Source organism: Palaemon carinicauda, chromosome 5 (assembly GCF_036898095.1).
Source record: "Palaemon carinicauda isolate YSFRI2023 chromosome 5, ASM3689809v2, whole genome shotgun sequence".
Taxonomy (NCBI): Eukaryota; Metazoa; Arthropoda; class Malacostraca; order Decapoda; family Palaemonidae; genus Palaemon; species Palaemon carinicauda.
Window position 1 is genome coordinate 11,791,581 of NC_090729.1, and position 8,687 is coordinate 11,800,267.

Below are 8,687 nucleotides of genomic sequence, written 5' to 3' on the forward strand. Positions count from 1 at the left end.
AATTTTAGTTCCTTGTTTCTCACTATCTCTCCAGAAAAGAAATCTCTCCTCAGCGGCAGCAAGAAACACCTGTACTTGACCATTCCAACCTGGAACCTTTCGAAATTTATGTGAAGCCAAGACGAGATACTTAGCTGGATTAAAAAATAAGACATTGTGAGCACTATTTCACTCACATTTTTTATGCAATTTTAATCACATTCCTTCATAATTATTCCAGTCAACGAAAATATCTTGGTTGATTTTAAAGTAAACGGGTAAATTATCCTACAGAGCACTTTTGTAATGAGCATATTAACTGGAAAACTTGTGGTATTTGGAGAACTACAGAACATAATGATCTATAGTAACTAAATAGTATAACTTCAAGCCGGACAAATGTTGGTATAAAGTTTCTTTCTAACGAATCCTTCAAAACACTCATAAGACAACGACCCTCTAATTAGAGCTATTATTGTTCCAAAATCTACCATTATGTGGATGAGCATTTAAGACTAACAAAATAATTCCGTTATCACTACTCGATGATAACTATCTCCAATTTTGTCATAGGGCCTCAGTACTTATCAAGCAAATTATAGCTCTTGTAATAAAGATTGAATTAGCAACACAACAAAGATTTTGATGTATATATTTAAAATTTTATTTTAAATGCCAATGCCAACCGTTCTTGGCCACGAGTACTGGCCGAAAAGGGAAGGTAAAAAATTTGATGAATAGAGGGCAAGTGGGTTGCGAACTAAAGACTGAGATGGCACATCCCCATGAATCTGAATGACTTGGGAAATATTTTACAGTAAAATATCCTTATGTATTACAAAATTTTGCTATCTATGAATATATAAAGGCCTGTGAAAGTCTTTAGCAATTAATTTAGCATTCTAAAACTAAGTTTTTGGAAGCATGATACAATAATTTTTGTTGGAAACATTGCAATATCAAACGAAAATTTCTTTTGATATGCATGAATGTCTAGAAATCAATTTATATGGTGACTAATTACTACATTCACTACTGTATTATCTCTCTCTCTCTCTCTCTCTCTCTCTCTCTCTCTCTCTCTCTCTCTCTCTCTCTCTCTGAATGTCCTGAAGGCTCGTATAACTCATTTATGGTGTTTTTATAAATACTTTACAGCCTCGAGCCATAATTGAAACTGGAAAAAGACTAATGTCAGATCTCCGAACAATCTAATGTAGCTGTTAACGGAAGGAATTGTTAAGCTATGCCTCTCCATTAATTTCTACATGCTTTTACAGATTCTATATATATATCTATATATCTATATGCATGTGTTTGTGTTTTGTGTAATTGTATTGGATAGTCGAGATGTCAAATGATACCACAGCATGAAATATGGCAACAAGATTTGTAATATTTTCTAGCGTTCGCTGAGCTTGGACAAGGCTCCGCCTATTTCCTAAGAAGTATTAAGAAATGCAACTCTTTATTTGTTTTGTCATGGTAACACTAGAGACCTCTGACGTTCGATTCTCCCTGAGTGTCGGCGGACTTTTGAATCTAAGTGTACATACACACACACACACACACACACACACACACACATATATATATATATATATATATATATATATATATATATATATATATATATATATATATATTTATATATAAATATATATACATATATATATATATATATATATATATATATATATATATATATATATAGATATATATATATATAGTTAGATAGATAGATAAATATATGATAAACACCAACAAAATTCAGTCATTTCTAGTTACCTGTAGGACAAACATTTTAGATATTTTAATTCAGGTCTGTGATCTGCCCAGTTTTCGTAACCACGCCGACCAGTATGGATTGGTGAGAGTGGAAAATTTCCTTCTGATTGACCACAGTAAAACAACCTATCACGGTACGCTCTGACTAGCACACCTTTGCTGATCATGGGGATTCGAAAAACCTTATACATACACACACACACACATATATATATATATATATATATATATATATATATATATACAAATAAGCTATATATACTTTTGATACATTAATGTCTGGATTCTCTTAACGACCTCGGCATCAGAGCACCAGGCGAAATCACGCAAAGACAAGATCTTGTGACCGGCCGGGAATCGAAACCTGGTCGACAAGCTTGTATAGACAGTGACTAAACCACTTGGTTTAGTCACTGTCTATCCAAGCTTGCCGACCAGGGTTCGATTCCCGGCCGGTCACAAGCTCTTGTCTTTGCGTGATTTCGCCTGGGGCTCTGAGCAGAGGTCGTTAAGAGAATCCAGACATTAATGTAACAAAAATATATATGGTTTATTTGAATATGAAAAACACGTCAAAATGTGCAAAATTTATCATTAATATATATATATATATATATATATATATATATATATATATATATATATATATATATATATATATATATATATACATACATATATATATATGTATATATATATATATATATATATATATATATATATATATATATATATATATATATATATATATATATATATTCATATAGATATCTCTATATATATATATATATATATATATATATATATATATATATATATATATATATATATGTATATATATATATATATATATATATATATATATATATATATATATATATATATATATATATATATATATATATATATATATATATATATATATATATATATATATATATATATATATATTTATATATATATATATATGTGTGTGTGTGTGTGTGTGTGTGTGTGTGTATGCATATATATAGTTTGCAAGTAAAACGCTTTAATTTTACTTTTTGAATCATTAGCAAAACAGCTTTTATCATAAAATGCAATTTATCTATGAAATAAATAGCCGAGCATATTAATTGAAACAATGCCAAAGGTTGTTTTCAGCAACCTGCCTACTAAGAGAAATAGGAAATGGCTTCTAAAAGACATACAAAATCACTGTTCAATTCTGGTATCTGTACTTTGAATCAGAGGCAACTAATTTATCACATGAGAACTATTAAGAATTCTTTATATGTGATATCTTTATAATATTTTCATCATAAACACAAGAATATTATACTTTGAAATATTGAAAAGGAAAACCTAAAAAAGATACATTCCAACAGGATGCATGGTAAAAGGTTGGCAAGAACACCAGTTACCCATTGAGATACTACCGCTAGAGAGTTGTTGGGTTCTTTGACTGGCCTAAAAGCATTACATTGGATAATTTTCTCTAGTTACGGTTAATTTTCTCTTTGCCCACATATACACCAAATAGTCTGGTCAATTCTTTACATAATCTTCTCTGTCCTCTTACACCTGACAACATTGAGATTCCTAACCAATTCTTCTTCTCTGATTGGGTCAACTACTGCACTGTCAATGTTCAGTGGCCACTTTCTTTTGATGAGGGTAAAAGACTCTTCAGCTATCGGAAGAAGCTATTCTAGGAGAAGAATTCCCCAAAATCAAACCATTGTTCTCTAGTCTTGGGTAGTGCCATAGCCTCAATACCATGGTCTTCCACTGTCTAGGGTTAAATATCTCTTTGTTTAGGGTACACTTGGGCCCATTTTTTATTTATTTCTCTTTCTCAAGTTGTGTTAGAGTTTTTATAGTTTACATAAGAAATAATTATTTCAATATTATATTTTCTCTTGTTTTCTTCCCTCACTGGGCTATTTTCTCTGTTGGAGCACCTGGGCCTATAGCATCACGCTATTCTAACTAGGGTTGTAACATAAGAAGTAAGTATGATAATAATAATAATAATAATAATAATAATAATAATAATAATAATAATAACTAGATAAAACATTATTATTTTAGAATAGGTGAATTGACTGAAACAAACGCGAAGTCGGGGTAAATTGTGAGAAAAAGAAATGTAGTTTTTGTATATAACATCCAGCAGCATTAGAGCTACAATAGAAACCTCTCACCGTTTGCAATTATGAATAATTCTGAAATCTATCTTCTTTCCCATTCCCTTTTTAACATACTTTGGAGGGACAAATGGAATAGTAGAAAAATTATGGTCTTATGTAACACTACGAAAGACAGTATCGTAGTAGACGACTAATGACTATGTATCTATAGCATATTGTCCTCTTATAAATAATTCCGAGGAAGGTAAGGACATTTTTTATTGATAGAAAAGACGACCATGGAGAAAAGGAAATATTAAAAGAAGAGCAGACAATTAACGAAGAATGGTAGGATAATAAGAACATATTTCAGTCAGTTGGAAGGGAAGTTTTGTGACATTTAATTATAAAGATGAAGCCATGGATATCAAATGATACTTGGGATGCTATAAAAAAGAGACAAAGACAGAAATTGATTGTTGAAGGTTTTCGAGGAAGTAATGAAAATTACAAGGTAGAGCATGCTAAGTATTCCAGTATTGATAGTGAAGTCAAAAAGAAAGCCAGGAATGACTTGAGAAAATATATATACAGTAAAGCAGATGAGGCTGACAAAGCTATGAATTCAGGGAGGGGCTATGGTGAAAGAATTGCTCATAGAATTATTAATGAAATCTCCACGGGAGCAAATCAGAAGCATATACCCATCCGAAAGGGAGATAGATCTGTTATAACAAATGAAGATGAAGAAAGGCAACGTTGTATGGTCTACTTTGGTGAGGCCATGAATAGGAGATATGAAGGGAGTAATTTGATTGATATACCTGGAACTGAGGAAGCTTTTCTATCTGCCTATGAAAGAATTCAATGTCTTTGAAGTCGAAGTTATTCTTAAAAACCTCAAGAGATGGAAAGCCCCTAGATATGAAGGAATAACTGCTAAGATGATATAGGCTAAAAAATAAGTAACTTCCAGACTACTTACAAGATTATTTTTGTAGATGGTGACATTAAGATGCAAAACTTGATAAATGGAAGTTAGGAGTGTTGGTGAGAAAAAAAAAATACTTATTGCAATAATTACAGAGGCACCGCACTTACGTTAGTTGTCATGAAAAATATATAGTATACTTATTCTAAAATGGCTAGAGAAAACAATTGATGAAAGGCTGAGAGATGAATAAGAGGGATTTAGAAAAAGTAAAAGATGAGCGACTGAATTTTCATTTTAAGACACGTTACACAACAATGTGTAGCATATTGTAATCCATATTCAATGTCATTTATGGACTACGAACAAATCTTTGATAGAGTGCACCGGCCTAATTTGTGAAGAGTCCTGCTTTATTATGGAGTTCCTCTTAAATATGCAAATTTGATTAAGCTTGTTCATGAGCATAGAAAGTGCAAAGTTAATGTTAGTGGAGTCCTATCAAATGAATTTTCAGTGAACAGTGGAGTACGCTAAGGGAATGTGTTGTCACCTATGTGTTTATCCACCTCATGGATTTTGTAATGCATAGAACAGTTTGAGATGGTGGAGAAGGACTATACTGGATTAGTAATAAGGAATTAGCTGACATAGAATATGGTGATGACGATATCCTTCTTAGCAAAACACCACATGACTTGCAATACTTGCTCACCAGAATACATGGAATGGAATATCTCAGAATGTAGGACTCAAGATAAATGGAAGAAGGACAGAGACGATGAGAATGAAATATGCGATGGAAGAGGAAATATCATTGGAGGGACAAAGGATTAAAGAGGTAAAATCATTTATATATTTAGGAAATATGATCTCTAATACAGGGTCTTTCAAATTGGAGTTTAATGGAAGATTGAAAAGAGCTAATCAGAGAATGGTTGGGTTTAATAAAATCTGTAAATAAAATCGCCTGAAATTACACATAAAAATCAGGGTACATATCATTTTAGTGAGATCGGTGTTACTCTATAGACATGAGCAGAGGTATGCCAATGAAACAAAGTCTAAGAGATTTTGAAGATTTGAATACAAAGCCCTCAGAAGAATACTGGGAGTTAAATGGCATGACAGGATTAGAAATGAAACGATAAGAGAGATTACCAGAGTGCCATATGTGGATGACATTATGGTGAAAGGCAAATAGAGAGGTTTTGGCCATGGTCATCGCACTCCCCACGAAAGATTAGATCATAAATCTTTCAACCGGGCTCCGCAAGGAACTAGAAGAGTTGGAAGACCCAGACCTACATGCTGAGGACTATGAAACGTTAAGTAAGAGAGGACGATTCAAGAAGTATTGATTTGAAAGCTCAATATAGATATAACTGACAAAATTCAACTGAGACCCTTTTGCGTCAACAGGCGTAAGAAGAGATGATGATGATAACATATACAATGAATATTCTGGCCGGTTATCATACATCTGACATAATGGAGATTAACAAACAATCATTCTTCTCTTAAGGGGTTAACTACTCCACTGGTAATGCTCAGTGGCCACTTTTCTCTTGGAAAGGGTGAAAGAGAGTCTTTAGCTATTGAAAGCAACCCTTCTAGGAGAACGATACCTCAAAATCAAACCATTGTTCTCTAGTCTTGGGCAGTGCCGTTGTCTCTAAACCATGGTCTTCCACTGTCTATGATTAGAGTTCTCTTGCTTGAGGTTACGCTCGGGCACGCTATTCTATTTTATATCTCTTTCTCATGTGGTTTTAAAATTTTTATAGTTTATAATAATAATAATAATAATAATAATAATAATAATAATAATAATAATAATAATAATAATAATAATAATAATAATAATAATTCCTTTATTCCATAAAACAATGGGTATTCTGTTACATAAAGAATGCATTTACATTGGAAGGTTCTCAAATAGTAATGACCTATTAAAATACATTTAGGATAGCATTTTACTACTATCTAAAATCCATAAATTTTATATTACGTCTACAATAAAACTATTCAAAATTCTACATTGAAAATAAGAATTTACGTACAAATTAGCTATATTTAGTAAATTGGGATGCTTCTAAGACAAGTCCAAAACACATAATGTATAAAAATTCAAGAACGTGGTAGTGTCTAAAAAGGTAAAATTTTGTTTACATACGGTCAATAATGAATATATAGATACTGTAGATAAATACACACGCACTCATACATACATTTTATCTGAAAATGGTGACAATAAATGTCCTCAATACTATTAGAAATACAGTAATAAAATCAAATTTAATTTTCAGTTTATCACCTTTTATTTCAATATTGTTACTGTCCTTAAAATATATTAGTTTCTCTAGTTTTCTTTCCTCACTAAACTATTTTCCCAGTTGGAACTTTTCCAACTATAGTTGTAGCACAAAAAAAAAAAAAAATAATAATAATAATAATAATAGATAGATAGATAGATAAATAGGTAGATAAAACTTTATTACCTTAGAATATGTTATTTGAATGAAACAAATACAAAGACGGGACAAATTATGCGAAAAAGAAATGCAGTTTTCGTATATTATATATGTAATAATCATATATTACATGTTTAAAACACATGACGTAATACGTCATTGTGGAAGTAGAAGCTAGCGTGAGAATTGCTGTAGTCAGACAGATCATAACAGGATGCGATTAGCAGGTCTCAGCAATGTAACATTTTATGAAGCTCAAACACAAATACAAACCGTGTGAAAGAGTTGTGTCGCCACCGGATGCAGGTGTCTTCCTATACTAATGTAGAGTTTACGTTCTGTGTTTAAATGCTGAGATAACTGTCTATACGATATCTGTGATATCGATATTTTAGCAGTTCTTATCAATACTTCATATGGAATGGTCATCCGACCAAACCAGCTATACTCCTGTGAAGGAGATGTTAACACTGTTGTTTTTAAAGAATAAACCATTTTAAAGTTAACTTGATTGACTTTACTTGAAGATGTAACTTCCCAACAAACATACTTAATGTGTGTTAACAACAGTAGCACACTAATAAATGGTGGCAGCGGTAAAACTCTATGAATCAGAGAAATATCTTCAGGAATCAACGAATAAAACTCTAAGAATTAGAGAAAGATCTTCTGGATTCAACGAATAAAACTCTAAAAACCAGAGAAAGATCTCCAAGAAATCAACAGTAATGAATCTACAATTTTGACTAAGTATCATAGTCCATCGAAGAATAAAACATTTAATGAATGTTATACATACAAACTGATGAACTGGATCTTCAATCAACATCCTAAGAAAACCAGGGACTGACGTTCAACGCTTGCAAAATATATCCAGGAAGCAATACATTCAATGGAAATCAGACCGAAAACATTCACCCAAACATCAAGAGAGAGAGAGGAAATCGGACCAAAAACATTCACCCAAACATCAAGAGAGAGAGAGAGGAAATGACGACATCACACTTCGCCATATAAACCGAAGCTAAGTACAATTTTCTTATTCATTTCAGTATTGAGCAATGAGGTGTAGTTATCACGAGTCATTAGTCCATTATTACTGGGGTGAGTGGTTTGCTAATCTTCTATTTTCCTTTCATAGAAGGAAACTGTGTTCAACTCCGAATTCTCATCTAGAATTTTTTTTCTCTTTCTGCTAATTCCGTTTTCTCTCAGAAATTCTCGGGAAATATCTTTGTGTTCCATTTTCTTTTAGAAATTCTCGGGAAATATCTTTGTGTTCTGTTTTCTTTCAGAAATTCTCGGGAAATATCTTAGTATTAGTAGCATTGTTTTGGGGAATTTTGTTATAATCTTTATCATTGAGTGCTTATGCGTTTACGCAGTGGACGTCTGTATTCATAT